Source organism: Lissotriton helveticus, chromosome 6 (assembly GCF_964261635.1).
Source record: "Lissotriton helveticus chromosome 6, aLisHel1.1, whole genome shotgun sequence".
NCBI classification, from domain to species: domain Eukaryota; kingdom Metazoa; phylum Chordata; class Amphibia; order Caudata; family Salamandridae; genus Lissotriton; species Lissotriton helveticus.
In genome coordinates this window covers 1,087,495,099-1,087,508,402 of record NC_136067.1, presented here as the reverse complement: position 1 = coordinate 1,087,508,402, position 13,304 = coordinate 1,087,495,099, and the positions used below count along the sequence as shown (strand labels likewise).

At 45.5% G+C, this 13,304-nt stretch overlaps 14 non-coding genes across 14 annotated transcripts; 7 read left to right on the top strand and 7 right to left on the bottom strand.

Annotated features, from left to right (window-relative positions):
• Positions 1–449: 449 nt before the first annotated feature.
• On the bottom strand, positions 450–556 carry LOC144764791 (U6 spliceosomal RNA). The gene has a single exon (XR_013596821.1). It is a non-coding gene; the product is annotated as a U6 spliceosomal RNA (small nuclear RNA).
• A 722-nt stretch (positions 557–1,278) lies between these two features.
• On the top strand, positions 1,279–1,351 carry TRNAR-ACG (transfer RNA arginine (anticodon ACG)). Its single transcript has one exon. It is a non-coding gene; the product is annotated as a tRNA-Arg (tRNA).
• Positions 1,352–2,376: 1,025 nt separating this feature from the next.
• On the bottom strand, positions 2,377–2,483 carry LOC144764844 (U6 spliceosomal RNA). The gene has a single exon (XR_013596871.1). It is a non-coding gene; the product is annotated as a U6 spliceosomal RNA (small nuclear RNA).
• Positions 2,484–3,207: 724 nt separating this feature from the next.
• TRNAR-ACG (transfer RNA arginine (anticodon ACG)) lies at positions 3,208–3,280 on the top strand. Its single transcript has one exon. It is a non-coding gene; the product is annotated as a tRNA-Arg (tRNA).
• Positions 3,281–4,305: 1,025 nt separating this feature from the next.
• Positions 4,306–4,412, bottom strand: LOC144764843 (U6 spliceosomal RNA). Its single transcript, XR_013596870.1, has one exon. It is a non-coding gene; the product is annotated as a U6 spliceosomal RNA (small nuclear RNA).
• A 724-nt stretch (positions 4,413–5,136) lies between these two features.
• Positions 5,137–5,209, top strand: TRNAR-ACG (transfer RNA arginine (anticodon ACG)). Its single transcript has one exon. It is a non-coding gene; the product is annotated as a tRNA-Arg (tRNA).
• Positions 5,210–6,234: 1,025 nt separating this feature from the next.
• On the bottom strand, positions 6,235–6,341 carry LOC144764842 (U6 spliceosomal RNA). Its single transcript, XR_013596869.1, has one exon. It is a non-coding gene; the product is annotated as a U6 spliceosomal RNA (small nuclear RNA).
• Positions 6,342–7,065: 724 nt separating this feature from the next.
• Positions 7,066–7,138, top strand: TRNAR-ACG (transfer RNA arginine (anticodon ACG)). The gene has a single exon. It is a non-coding gene; the product is annotated as a tRNA-Arg (tRNA).
• Positions 7,139–8,163: 1,025 nt separating this feature from the next.
• On the bottom strand, positions 8,164–8,270 carry LOC144764841 (U6 spliceosomal RNA). Its single transcript, XR_013596868.1, has one exon. It is a non-coding gene; the product is annotated as a U6 spliceosomal RNA (small nuclear RNA).
• A 724-nt stretch (positions 8,271–8,994) lies between these two features.
• TRNAR-ACG (transfer RNA arginine (anticodon ACG)) lies at positions 8,995–9,067 on the top strand. The gene has a single exon. It is a non-coding gene; the product is annotated as a tRNA-Arg (tRNA).
• Positions 9,068–10,082: 1,015 nt separating this feature from the next.
• On the bottom strand, positions 10,083–10,189 carry LOC144764621 (U6 spliceosomal RNA). Its single transcript, XR_013596668.1, has one exon. It is a non-coding gene; the product is annotated as a U6 spliceosomal RNA (small nuclear RNA).
• A 722-nt stretch (positions 10,190–10,911) lies between these two features.
• On the top strand, positions 10,912–10,984 carry TRNAR-ACG (transfer RNA arginine (anticodon ACG)). Its single transcript has one exon. It is a non-coding gene; the product is annotated as a tRNA-Arg (tRNA).
• Positions 10,985–12,009: 1,025 nt separating this feature from the next.
• On the bottom strand, positions 12,010–12,116 carry LOC144764840 (U6 spliceosomal RNA). The gene has a single exon (XR_013596867.1). It is a non-coding gene; the product is annotated as a U6 spliceosomal RNA (small nuclear RNA).
• Positions 12,117–12,852: 736 nt separating this feature from the next.
• On the top strand, positions 12,853–12,925 carry TRNAR-ACG (transfer RNA arginine (anticodon ACG)). The gene has a single exon. It is a non-coding gene; the product is annotated as a tRNA-Arg (tRNA).
• Positions 12,926–13,304: the final 379 nt, after the last annotated feature.

Here is a 13,304-nt window from a genome sequence, read left to right as displayed (position 1 = left end):
GTCCTCCAAGCGCCTAGAGACCTGGTGCCCAATCTGGCGTGGTGTTTTTCAGCATACCCGACCAATCTGGTTGCAAGGCAGATTTTAACAGTACTGCTGAAAAGGGACTCCCAGGCATCCCTGAGGCCATCATTTGCATAGGCCCTGCCCTTCTCTTTATCCTGCTTCCCACAAAGCAACTCATCACTAGCAGCAGTATAGATTTGGAGGTGGTGAAGAATAATGACAGGGAGGCTGAAAAAGAGAAAGAAAAGTCCCAGAAGTCCAGCAGGCTTCCTTGTAAAATGCTGCTGGACATAGAGCGCACCTTCTTTACTGCAAGGCAAATACATTAAAAATGTTGAGGAGAGACAATTTAAAAATACATATTACATGACACAGGACTGGAACCTGCTTTATTATTTCAATAAGTCTTGAAAACAAAGAAGATTTCTCTCCTAAAAGCTGTTAAAAATATGGAACGCTTCACAAATTTGCGTGTCATCCTTGCGCAGGGGCCATGCTAATCTTCTCTGTATCGTTCCAATTTTAGTATATGTGCTGCCGAAGCGAGCACACTGTATTGATGAACTGACAATGTTTATAAACTCTCTAAATCCACAGTCTCTAGACATAGGGTGGCCTGGCAGAGATGCTCAGATGGCCAGTAAGCATTCAAATCTGAGCCAATGGGCAAAAATGTATGAAGAGTAGCAATCCATTATTCTTCACTGCATTCATGGTCCAAGACTTCACACACCGTAAGTATGTAGATTATGCCAGGGTTGCAAAGGCTCATGGTTTGGGCTACAGACAAGGAGCATTGTGACATCACGCTGCCTGTGGAACTTTGATATTAAAGGCGAAACAGCTGCACAGTAGGTTAGGTGAAGTGCTCTGAGTGTGGAAAGGCAGCATGCTTGGGTCCCTGGACAAGGTGAGCCTACGACAAGGTGTCTGAATTTTAACCCCTATTGTAATATTAAACTCCCTTTTGTTGTACCCGCCTACTTACTAAGGAGTTCACAAGCTCAGCCCCACACAGACCTGGAGCTGATTATGTTAACCCAGAGTATTTAAGAAACTGAGCCTGATCTAAAAGATTTTCTTGGATCTAGGAACATTTTGCCTAGCTTTTAGGTCCTTCCTTCTCCTAAAGTCCTTTGTACAACTTAGGAAAACCTCATAGAACAGACTTTCAGGTGGTCAGATGGGTTTCCTTGTGCCTTCACACACACACACACACACACACACGCTTTCTAGCCCTCTTAAGGACAACAAGATAGGTGCAAATACATAGGGCCAGTAGCGCAATGGATAACGCGTCTGACTACGGATCAGAAGATTGTAGGTTCGACTCCTATCTGGCTCGGAAGGGTTGTAGGTCTCTTTTTCATTATGTTCCTGTGGTATTCTTATTTACCTCAGACTTAATGTAGGTTCAATATTCTCCAGCAGGACTCATCCAGCAGTTGTTCCACGGTAGAGCTGCAGTAATAGGACCACGGCTAGTTAAACGTTTCCCATTTGCTGCTGGACTCTACATGACGGCCGTCACGTGGTGTGCTGCTTTTGTATTTCAACATGGGTCCCTGATTCTCTTAACTACATAAAAAAGCTTGTTGACAAAAGTGTGTGTGCGCGCGAGGGTCTGTGGACGCAGGCAGGTGTGTGCAATTGAATGCTTACCCATTTACATTTGTGAGAGGGACAAACCAACTCCTTGTGGGCTGCAGGCTTACAACTGGTAGCCCCAGTAGCCAGGCAGAACCACAGTTAAGGAGAGAGAGGAAGTTGGTCCATTATTAGAGAAGAACCATGAGCATCTTGCCCTGCTACCTTCTTCCCCTCTCAGCCACGATCGGCCACGATCGGCCAAGACCTCTCTATTAGGGCGGAGGGTGAACATTTCTTGGACCTCAGAAACTTAGGGATGTAGACCCAATATGTCCTCCAAGCGCCTAGAGACCTGGTGCCCAATCTGGCGTGGTGTTTTTCAGCATACCCGACCAATCTGGTTGCAAGGCAGATTTTAACAGTACTGCTGAAAAGGGACTCCCAGGCATCCCTGAGGCCATCATTTGCATAGGCCCTGCCCTTCTCTTTATCCTGCTTCCCACAAAGCAACTCATCACTAGCAGCAGTATAGATTTGGAGGTGGTGAAGAATAATGACAGGGAGGCTGAAAAAGAGAAAGAAAAGTCCCAGAAGTCCAGCAGGCTTCCTTGTAAAATGCTGCTGGACATAGAGCGCACCTTCTTTACTGCAAGGCAAATACATTAAAAATGTTGAGGAGAGACAATTTAAAAATACATATTACATGACACAGGACTGGAACCTGCTTTATTATTTCAATAAGTCTTGAAAACAAAGAAGATTTCTCTCCTAAAAGCTGTTAAAAATATGGAACGCTTCACGAATTTGCGTGTCATCCTTGCGCAGGGGCCATGCTAATCTTCTCTGTATCGTTCCAATTTTAGTATATGTGCTGCCAAAGCGAGCACACTGTATTGATGAACTGACAATGTTTATAAACTCTCTAAATCCACAGTCTCTAGACATAGGGTGGCCTGGCAGAGATGCTCAGATGGCCAGTAAGCATTCAAATCTGAGCCAATGGGCAAAAATGTATGAAGAGTAGCAATCCATTATTCTTGACTGCATTCGTGGTCCAAGACTTCACACACCGTAAGTATGTAGATTATGCCAGGGTTGCAAAGGCTCATGGTTTGGGCTACAGACAAGGAGCATTGTGACATCACGCTGCCTGTGGAACTTTGATATTAAAGGCGAAACAGCTGCACAGTAGGTTAGGTGAAGTGCTCTGAGTGTGGAAAGGCAGCATGCTTGGGTCCCTGGACAAGGTGAGCCTACGACAAGGTGTCTGAATTTTAACCCCTATTGTAATATTAAACTCCCTTTTGTTGTACCCGCCTACTTACTAAGGAGTTCACAAGCTCAGCCCCACACAGACCTGGAGCTGATTATGTTAACCCAGAGTATTTAAGAAACTGAGCCTGATCTAAAAGATTTTCTTGGATCTAGGACCATTTTGCCTAGCTTTTAGGTCCTTCCTTCTCCTAAAGTCCTTTGTACAACTTAGGAAAACCTCATAGAACAGACTTTCAGGTGGTCAGATGGGTTTCCTTGTGCCTTCACACACACACACACACACACACACACGCTTTCTAGCCCTCTTAAGGACAACAAGATAGGCGCAAATACATAGGGCCAGTGGCGCAATGGATAACGCGTCTGACTACGGGTCAGAAGATTGTAGGTTCGACTCCTATCTGGCTCGGAAGGGTTGTAGGTCTCTTTTTCATTATGTTCCTGTGGTATTCTTATTTACCTCAGACTTAATGTAGGTTCAATATTCTCCAGCAGGACTCATCCAGCAGTTGTTCCACGGTAGAGCTGCAGTAATAGGACCACGGCTAGTTAAACGTTTCCCATTTGCTGCTGGACTCTACATGACGGCCGTCACGTGGTGTGCTGCTTTTGTATTTCAACATGGGTCCCTGATTCTCTTAACTACATAAAAAAGCTTGTTGACAAAAGTGTGTGTGCGCGCGAGGGTCTGTGGACGCAGGCAGGTGTGTGCAATTGAATGCTTACCCATTTACATTTGTGAGAGGGACAAACCAACTCCTCGTGGGCTGCAGGCTTACAACTGGTAGCCCCAGTAGCCAGGCAGAACCACAGTTAAGGAGAGAGAGGAAGTTGGTCCATTATTAGAGAAGAACCATGAGCATCTTGCCCTGCTACCTTCTTCCCCTCTCAGCCACGATCGGCCACGATCGGCCAAGACCTCTCTATTAGGGCGGAGGGTGAACATTTCTTGGACCTCAGAAACTTAGGGATGTAGACCCAATATGTCCTCCAAGCGCCTAGAGACCTGGTGCCCAATCTGGCGTGGTGTTTTTCAGCATACCCGACCAATCTGGTTGCAAGGCAGATTTTAACAGTACTGCTGAAAAGGGACTCCCAGGCATCCCTGAGGCCATCATTTGCATAGGCCCTGCCCTTCTCTTTATCCTGCTTCCCACAAAGCAACTCATCACTAGCAGCAGTATAGATTTGGAGGTGGTGAAGAATAATGACAGGGAGGCTGAAAAAGAGAAAGAAAAGTCCCAGAAGTCCAGCAGGCTTCCTTGTAAAATGCTGCTGGACATAGAGCGCACCTTCTTTACTGCAAGGCAAATACATTAAAAATGTTGAGGAGAGACAATTTAAAAATACATATTACATGACACAGGACTGGAACCTGCTTTATTATTTCAATAAGTCTTGAAAACAAAGAAGATTTCTCTCCTAAAAGCTGTTAAAAATATGGAACGCTTCACGAATTTGCGTGTCATCCTTGCGCAGGGGCCATGCTAATCTTCTCTGTATCGTTCCAATTTTAGTATATGTGCTGCCAAAGCGAGCACACTGTATTGATGAACTGACAATGTTTATAAACTCTCTAAATCCACAGTCTCTAGACATAGGGTGGCCTGGCAGAGATGCTCAGATGGCCAGTAAGCATTCAAATCTGAGCCAATGGGCAAAAATGTATGAAGAGTAGCAATCCATTATTCTTGACTGCATTCGTGGTCCAAGACTTCACACACCGTAAGTATGTAGATTATGCCAGGGTTGCAAAGGCTCATGGTTTGGGCTACAGACAAGGAGCATTGTGACATCACGCTGCCTGTGGAACTTTGATATTAAAGGCGAAACAGCTGCACAGTAGGTTAGGTGAAGTGCTCTGAGTGTGGAAAGGCAGCATGCTTGGGTCCCTGGACAAGGTGAGCCTACGACAAGGTGTCTGAATTTTAACCCCTATTGTAATATTAAACTCCCTTTTGTTGTACCCGCCTACTTACTAAGGAGTTCACAAGCTCAGCCCCACACAGACCTGGAGCTGATTATGTTAACCCAGAGTATTTAAGAAACTGAGCCTGATCTAAAAGATTTTCTTGGATCTAGGACCATTTTGCCTAGCTTTTAGGTCCTTCCTTCTCCTAAAGTCCTTTGTACAACTTAGGAAAACCTCATAGAACAGACTTTCAGGTGGTCAGATGGGTTTCCTTGTGCCTTCACACACACACACACACACACACACACGCTTTCTAGCCCTCTTAAGGACAACAAGATAGGCGCAAATACATAGGGCCAGTGGCGCAATGGATAACGCGTCTGACTACGGATCAGAAGATTGTAGGTTCGACTCCTATCTGGCTCGGAAGGGTTGTAGGTCTCTTTTTCATTATGTTCCTGTGGTATTCTTATTTACCTCAGACTTAATGTAGGTTCAATATTCTCCAGCAGGACTCATCCAGCAGTTGTTCCACGGTAGAGCTGCAGTAATAGGACCACGGCTAGTTAAACGTTTCCCATTTGCTGCTGGACTCTACATGACGGCCGTCACGTGGTGTGCTGCTTTTGTATTTCAACATGGGTCCCTGATTCTCTTAACTACATAAAAAAGCTTGTTGACAAAAGTGTGTGTGCGCGCGAGGGTCTGTGGACGCAGGCAGGTGTGTGCAATTGAATGCTTACCCATTTACATTTGTGAGAGGGACAAACCAACTCCTTGTGGGCTGCAGGCTTACAACTGGTAGCCCCAGTAGCCAGGCAGAACCACAGTTAAGGAGAGAGAGGAAGTTGGTCCATTATTAGAGAAGAACCATGAGCATCTTGCCCTGCTACCTTCTTCCCCTCTCAGCCACGATCGGCCACGATCGGCCAAGACCTCTCTATTAGGGCGGAGGGTGAACATTTCTTGGACCTCAGAAACTTAGGGATGTAGACCCAATATGTCCTCCAAGCGCCTAGAGACCTGGTGCCCAATCTGGCGTGGTGTTTTTCAGCATACCCGACCAATCTGGTTGCAAGGCAGATTTTAACAGTACTGCTGAAAAGGGACTCCCAGGCATCCCTGAGGCCATCATTTGCATAGGCCCTGCCCTTCTCTTTATCCTGCTTCCCACAAAGCAACTCATCACTAGCAGCAGTATAGATTTGGAGGTGGTGAAGAATAATGACAGGGAGGCTGAAAAAGAGAAAGAAAAGTCCCAGAAGTCCAGCAGGCTTCCTTGTAAAATGCTGCTGGACATAGAGCGCACCTTCTTTACTGCAAGGCAAATACATTAAAAATGTTGAGGAGAGACAATTTAAAAATACATATTACATGACACAGGACTGGAACCTGCTTTATTATTTCAATAAGTCTTGAAAACAAAGAAGATTTCTCTCCTAAAAGCTGTTAAAAATATGGAACGCTTCACGAATTTGCGTGTCATCCTTGCGCAGGGGCCATGCTAATCTTCTCTGTATCGTTCCAATTTTAGTATATGTGCTGCCAAAGCGAGCACACTGTATTGATGAACTGACAATGTTTATAAACTCTCTAAATCCACAGTCTCTAGACATAGGGTGGCCTGGCAGAGATGCTCAGATGGCCAGTAAGCATTCAAATCTGAGCCAATGGGCAAAAATGTATGAAGAGTAGCAATCCATTATTCTTGACTGCATTCGTGGTCCAAGACTTCACACACCGTAAGTATGTAGATTATGCCAGGGTTGCAAAGGCTCATGGTTTGGGCTACAGACAAGGAGCATTGTGACATCACGCTGCCTGTGGAACTTTGATATTAAAGGCGAAACAGCTGCACAGTAGGTTAGGTGAAGTGCTCTGAGTGTGGAAAGGCAGCATGCTTGGGTCCCTGGACAAGGTGAGCCTACGACAAGGTGTCTGAATTTTAACCCCTATTGTAATATTAAACTCCCTTTTGTTGTACCCGCCTACTTACTAAGGAGTTCACAAGCTCAGCCCCACACAGACCTGGAGCTGATTATGTTAACCCAGAGTATTTAAGAAACTGAGCCTGATCTAAAAGATTTTCTTGGATCTAGGACCATTTTGCCTAGCTTTTAGGTCCTTCCTTCTCCTAAAGTCCTTTGTACAACTTAGGAAAACCTCATAGAACAGACTTTCAGGTGGTCAGATGGGTTTCCTTGTGCCTTCACACACACACACACACACACACACACGCTTTCTAGCCCTCTTAAGGACAACAAGATAGGCGCAAATACATAGGGCCAGTGGCGCAATGGATAACGCGTCTGACTACGGATCAGAAGATTGTAGGTTCGACTCCTATCTGGCTCGGAAGGGTTGTAGGTCTCTTTTTCATTATGTTCCTGTGGTATTCTTATTTACCTCAGACTTAATGTAGGTTCAATATTCTCCAGCAGGACTCATCCAGCAGTTGTTCCACGGTAGAGCTGCAGTAATAGGACCACGGCTAGTTAAACGTTTCCCATTTGCTGCTGGACTCTACATGACGGCCGTCACGTGGTGTGCTGCTTTTGTATTTCAACATGGGTCCCTGATTCTCTTAACTACATAAAAAAGCTTGTTGACAAAAGTGTGTGTGCGCGCGAGGGTCTGTGGACGCAGGCAGGTGTGTGCAATTGAATGCTTACCCATTTACATTTGTGAGAGGGACAAACCAACTCCTCGTGGGCTGCAGGCTTACAACTGGTAGCCCCAGTAGCCAGGCAGAACCACAGTTAAGGAGAGAGAGGAAGTTGGTCCATTATTAGAGAAGAACCATGAGCATCTTGCCCTGCTACCTTCTTCCCCTCTCAGCCACGATCGGCCACGATCGGCCAAGACCTCTCTATTAGGGCGGAGGGTGAACATTTCTTGGACCTCAGAAACTTAGGGATGTAGACCCAATATGTCCTCCAAGCGCCTAGAGACCTGGTGCCCAATCTGGCGTGGTGTTTTTCAGCATACCCGACCAATCTGGTTGCAAGGCAGATTTTAACAGTACTGCTGAAAAGGGACTCCCAGGCATCCCTGAGGCCATCATTTGCATAGGCCCTGCCCTTCTCTTTATCCTGCTTCCCACAAAGCAACTCATCACTAGCAGCAGTATAGATTTGGAGGTGGTGAAGAATAATGACAGGGAGGCTGAAAAAGAGAAAGAAAAGTCCCAGAAGTCCAGCAGGCTTCCTTGTAAAATGCTGCTGGACATAGAGCGCACCTTCTTTACTGCAAGGCAAATACATTAAAAATGTTGAGGAGAGACAATTTAAAAATACATATTACATGACACAGGACTGGAACCTGCTTTATTATTTCAATAAGTCTTGAAAACAAAGAAGATTTCTCTCCTAAAAGCTGTTAAAAATATGGAACGCTTCACGAATTTGCGTGTCATCCTTGCGCAGGGGCCATGCTAATCTTCTCTGTATCGTTCCAATTTTAGTATATGTGCTGCCAAAGCGAGCACACTGTATTGATGAACTGACAATGTTTATAAACTCTCTAAATCCACAGTCTCTAGACATAGGGTGGCCTGGCAGAGATGCTCAGATGGCCAGTAAGCATTCAAATCTGAGCCAATGGGCAAAAATGTATGAAGAGTAGCAATCCATTATTCTTGACTGCATTCGTGGTCCAAGACTTCACACACCGTAAGTATGTAGATTATGCCAGGGTTGCAAAGGCTCATGGTTTGGGCTACAGACAAGGAGCATTGTGACATCACGCTGCCTGTGGAACTTTGATATTAAAGGCGAAACAGCTGCACAGTAGGTTAGGTGAAGTGCTCTGAGTGTGGAAAGGCAGCATGCTTGGGTCCCTGGACAAGGTGAGCCTACGACAAGGTGTCTGAATTTTAACCCCTATTGTAATATTAAACTCCCTTTTGTTGTACCCGCCTACTTACTAAGGAGTTCACAAGCTCAGCCCCACACAGACCTGGAGCTGATTATGTTAACCCAGAGTATTTAAGAAACTGAGCCTGATCTAAAAGATTTTCTTGGATCTAGGACCATTTTGCCTAGCTTTTAGGTCCTTCCTTCTCCTAAAGTCCTTTGTACAACTTAGGAAAACCTCATAGAACAGACTTTCAGGTGGTCAGATGGGTTTCCTTGTGCCTTCACACACACACACACACACACACACACGCTTTCTAGCCCTCTTAAGGACAACAAGATAGGCGCAAATACATAGGGCCAGTGGCGCAATGGATAACGCGTCTGACTACGGATCAGAAGATTGTAGGTTCGACTCCTATCTGGCTCGGAAGGGTTGTAGGTCTCTTTTTCATTATGTTCCTGTGGTATTCTTATTTACCTCAGACTTAATGTAGGTTCAATATTCTCCAGCAGGACTCATCCAGCAGTTGTTCCACGGTAGAGCTGCAGTAATAGGACCACGGCTAGTTAAACGTTTCCCATTTGCTGCTGGACTCTACATGACGGCCGTCACGTGGTGTGCTGCTTTTGTATTTCAACATGGGTCCCTGATTCTCTTAACTACATAAAAAAGCTTGTTGACAAAAGTGTGTGTGCGCGCGAGGGTCTGTGGACGCAGGCAGGTGTGTGCAATTGAATGCTTACCCATTTACATTTGTGAGAGGGACAAACCAACTCCTCGTGGGCTGCAGGCTTACAACTGGTAGCCCCAGTAGCCAGGCAGAACCACAGTTAAGGAGAGAGAGGAAGTTGGTCCATTATTAGAGAAGAACCATGAGCATCTTGCCCTGCTACCTTCTTCCCCTCTCAGCCACGATCGGCCAAGACCTCTCTATTAGGGCGGAGGGTGAACATTTCTTGGACCTCAGAAACTTAGGGATGTAGACCCAATATGTCCTCCAAGCGCCTAGAGACCTGGTGCCCAATCTGGCGTGGTGTTTTTCAGCATACCCGACCAATCTGGTTGCAAGGCAGATTTTAACAGTACTGCTGAAAAGGGACTCCCAGGCATCCCTGAGGCCATCATTTGCATAGGCCCTGCCCTTCTCTTTATCCTGCTTCCCACAAAGCAACTCATCACTAGCAGCAGTATAGATTTGGAGGTGGTGAAGAATAATGACAGGGAGGCTGAAAAAGAGAAAGAAAAGTCCCAGAAGTCCAGCAGGCTTCCTTGTAAAATGCTGCTGGACATAGAGCGCACCTTCTTTACTGCAAGGCAAATACATTAAAAATGTTGAGGAGAGACAATTTAAAAATACATATTACATGACACAGGACTGGAACCTGCTTTATTATTTCAATAAGTCTTGAAAACAAAGAAGATTTCTCTCCTAAAAGCTGTTAAAAATATGGAACGCTTCACGAATTTGCGTGTCATCCTTGCGCAGGGGCCATGCTAATCTTCTCTGTATCGTTCCAATTTTAGTATATGTGCTGCCGAAGCGAGCACACTGTATTGATGAACTGACAATGTTTATAAACTCTCTAAATCCACAGTCTCTAGACATAGGGTGGCCTGGCAGAGATGCTCAGATGGCCAGTAAGCATTCAAATCTGAGCCAATGGGCAAAAATGTATGAAGAGTAGCAATCCATTATTCTTCACTGCATTCATGGTCCAAGACTTCACACACCGTAAGTATGTAGATTATGCCAGGGTTGCAAAGGCTCATGGTTTGGGCTACAGACAAGGAGCATTGTGACATCACGCTGCCTGTGGAACTTTGATATTAAAGGCGAAACAGCTGCACAGTAGGTTAGGTGAAGTGCTCTGAGTGTGGAAAGGCAGCATGCTTGGGTCCCTGGACAAGGTGAGCCTACGACAAGGTGTCTGAATTTTAACCCCTATTGTAATATTAAACTCCCTTTTGTTGTACCCGCCTACTTACTAAGGAGTTCACAAGCTCAGCCCCACACAGACCTGGAGCTGATTATGTTAACCCAGAGTATTTAAGAAACTGAGCCTGATCTAAAAGATTTTCTTGGATCTAGGAACATTTTGCCTAGCTTTTAGGTCCTTCCTTCTCCTAAAGTCCTTTGTACAACTTAGGAAAACCTCATAGAACAGACTTTCAGGTGGTCAGATGGGTTTCCTTGTGCCTTCACACACACACACACACACACACACGCTTTCTAGCCCTCTTAAGGACAACAAGATAGGTGCAAATACATAGGGCCAGTAGCGCAATGGATAACGCGTCTGACTACGGATCAGAAGATTGTAGGTTCGACTCCTATCTGGCTCGGAAGGGTTGTAGGTCTCTTTTTCATTATGTTCCTGTGGTATTCTTATTTACCTCAGACTTAATGTAGGTTCAATATTCTCCAGCAGGACTCATCCAGCAGTTGTTCCACGGTAGAGCTGCAGTAATAGGACCACGGCTAGTTAAACGTTTCCCATTTGCTGCTGGACTCTACATGACGGCCGTCACGTGGTGTGCTGCTTTTGTATTTCAACATGGGTCCCTGATTCTCTTAACTACATAAAAAAGCTTGTTGACAAAAGTGTGTGTGCGCGCGAGGGTCTGTGGACGCAGGCAGGTGTGTGCAATTGAATGCTTACCCATTTACATTTGTGAGAGGGACAAACCAACTCCTTGTGGGCTGCAGGCTTACAACTGGTAGCCCCAGTAGCCAGGCAGAACCACAGTTAAGGAGAGAGAGGAAGTTGGTCCATTATTAGAGAAGAACCATGAGCATCTTGCCCTGCTACCTTCTTCCCCTCTCAGCCACGATCGGCCACGATCGGCCAAGACCTCTCTATTAGGGCGGAGGGTGAACATTTCTTGGACCTCAGAAACTTAGGGATGTAGACCCAATATGTCCTCCAAGCGCCTAGAGACCTGGTGCCCAATCTGGCGTGGTGTTTTTCAGCATACCCGACCAATCTGGTTGCAAGGCAGATTTTAACAGTACTGCTGAAAAGGGACTCCCAGGCATCCCTGAGGCCATCATTTGCATAGGCCCTGCCCTTCTCTTTATCCTGCTTCCCACAAAGCAACTCATCACTAGCAGCAGTATAGATTTGGAGGTGGTGAAGAATAATGACAGGGAGGCTGAAAAAGAGAAAGAAAAGTCCCAGAAGTCCAGCAGGCTTCCTTGTAAAATGCTGCTGGACATAGAGCGCACCTTCTTTACTGCAAGGCAAATACATTAAAAATGTTGAGGAGAGACAATTTAAAAATACATATTACATGACACAGGACTGGAACCTGCTTTATTATTTCAATAAGTCTTGAAAACAAAGAAGATTTCTCTCCTAAAAGCTGTTAAAAATATGGAACGCTTCACGAATTTGCGTGTCATCCTTGCGCAGGGGCCATGCTAATCTTCTCTGTATCGTTCCAATTTTAGTATATGTGCTGCCAAAGCGAGCACACTGTATTGATGAACTGACAATGTTTATAAACTCTCTAAATCCACAGTCTCTAGACATAGGGTGGCCTGGCAGAGATGCTCAGATGGCCAGTAAGCATTCAAATCTGAGCCAATGGGCAAAAATGTATGAAGAGTAGCAATCCATTATTCTTGACTGCATTCGTGGTCCAAGACTTCACACACCGTAAGTATGTAGATTATGCCAGGGTTGCAAAGGCTCATGGTTTGGGCTACAGACAAGGAGCATTGTGACATCACGCTGCCTGTGGAACTTTGATATTAAAGGCGAAACAGCTGCACAGTAGGTTAGGTGAAGTGCTCTGAGTGTGGAAAGGCAGCATGCTTGGGTCCCTGGACAAGGTGAGCCTACGACAAGGTGTCTGAATTTTAACCCCTATTGTAATATTAAACTCCCTTTTGTTGTACCCGCCTACTTACTAAGGAGTTCACAAGCTCAGCCCCACACAGACCTGGAGCTGATTATGTTAACCCAGAGTATTTAAGAAACTGAGCCTGATCTAAAAGATTTTCTTGGATCTAGGACCATTTTGCCTAGCTTTTAGGTCCTTCCTTCTCCTAAAGTCCTTTGTACAACTTAGGAAAACCTCATAGAACAGACTTTCAGGTGGTCAGATGGGTTTCCTTGTGCCTTCACACACACACACACACACACACACACACACACACACACGCTTTCTAGCCCTCTTAAGGACAAAAAGATAGGTGCAAATACATAGGGCCAGTGGCGCAATGGATAACGCGTCTGACTACGGATCAGAAGATTGTAGGTTCGACTCCTATCTGGCTCGGAAGGGTTGTAGGTCTCTTTTTCATTATGTTCCTGTGGTATTCTTATTTACCTCAGACTTAATGTAGGTTCAATATTCTCCAGCAGGACTCATCCAGCAGTTGTTCCACGGTAGAGCTGCAGTAATAGGACCACGGCTAGTTAAACGTTTCCCATTTGCTGCTGGACTCTACATGACGGCCGTCACGTGGTGTGCTGCTTTTGTATTTCAACATGGGTCCCTGATTCTCTTAACTACATAAAAAAGCTTGTTGACAAAAGTGTGTGTGCGCGCGAGGGTCTGTGGACGCAGGCAGGTGTGTGCAATTGAATGCTTACCCATTTACATTTGTGAGAGGGACAAACCAACTCCTTGTGGGCTGCAGGCTTACAACTGGTAG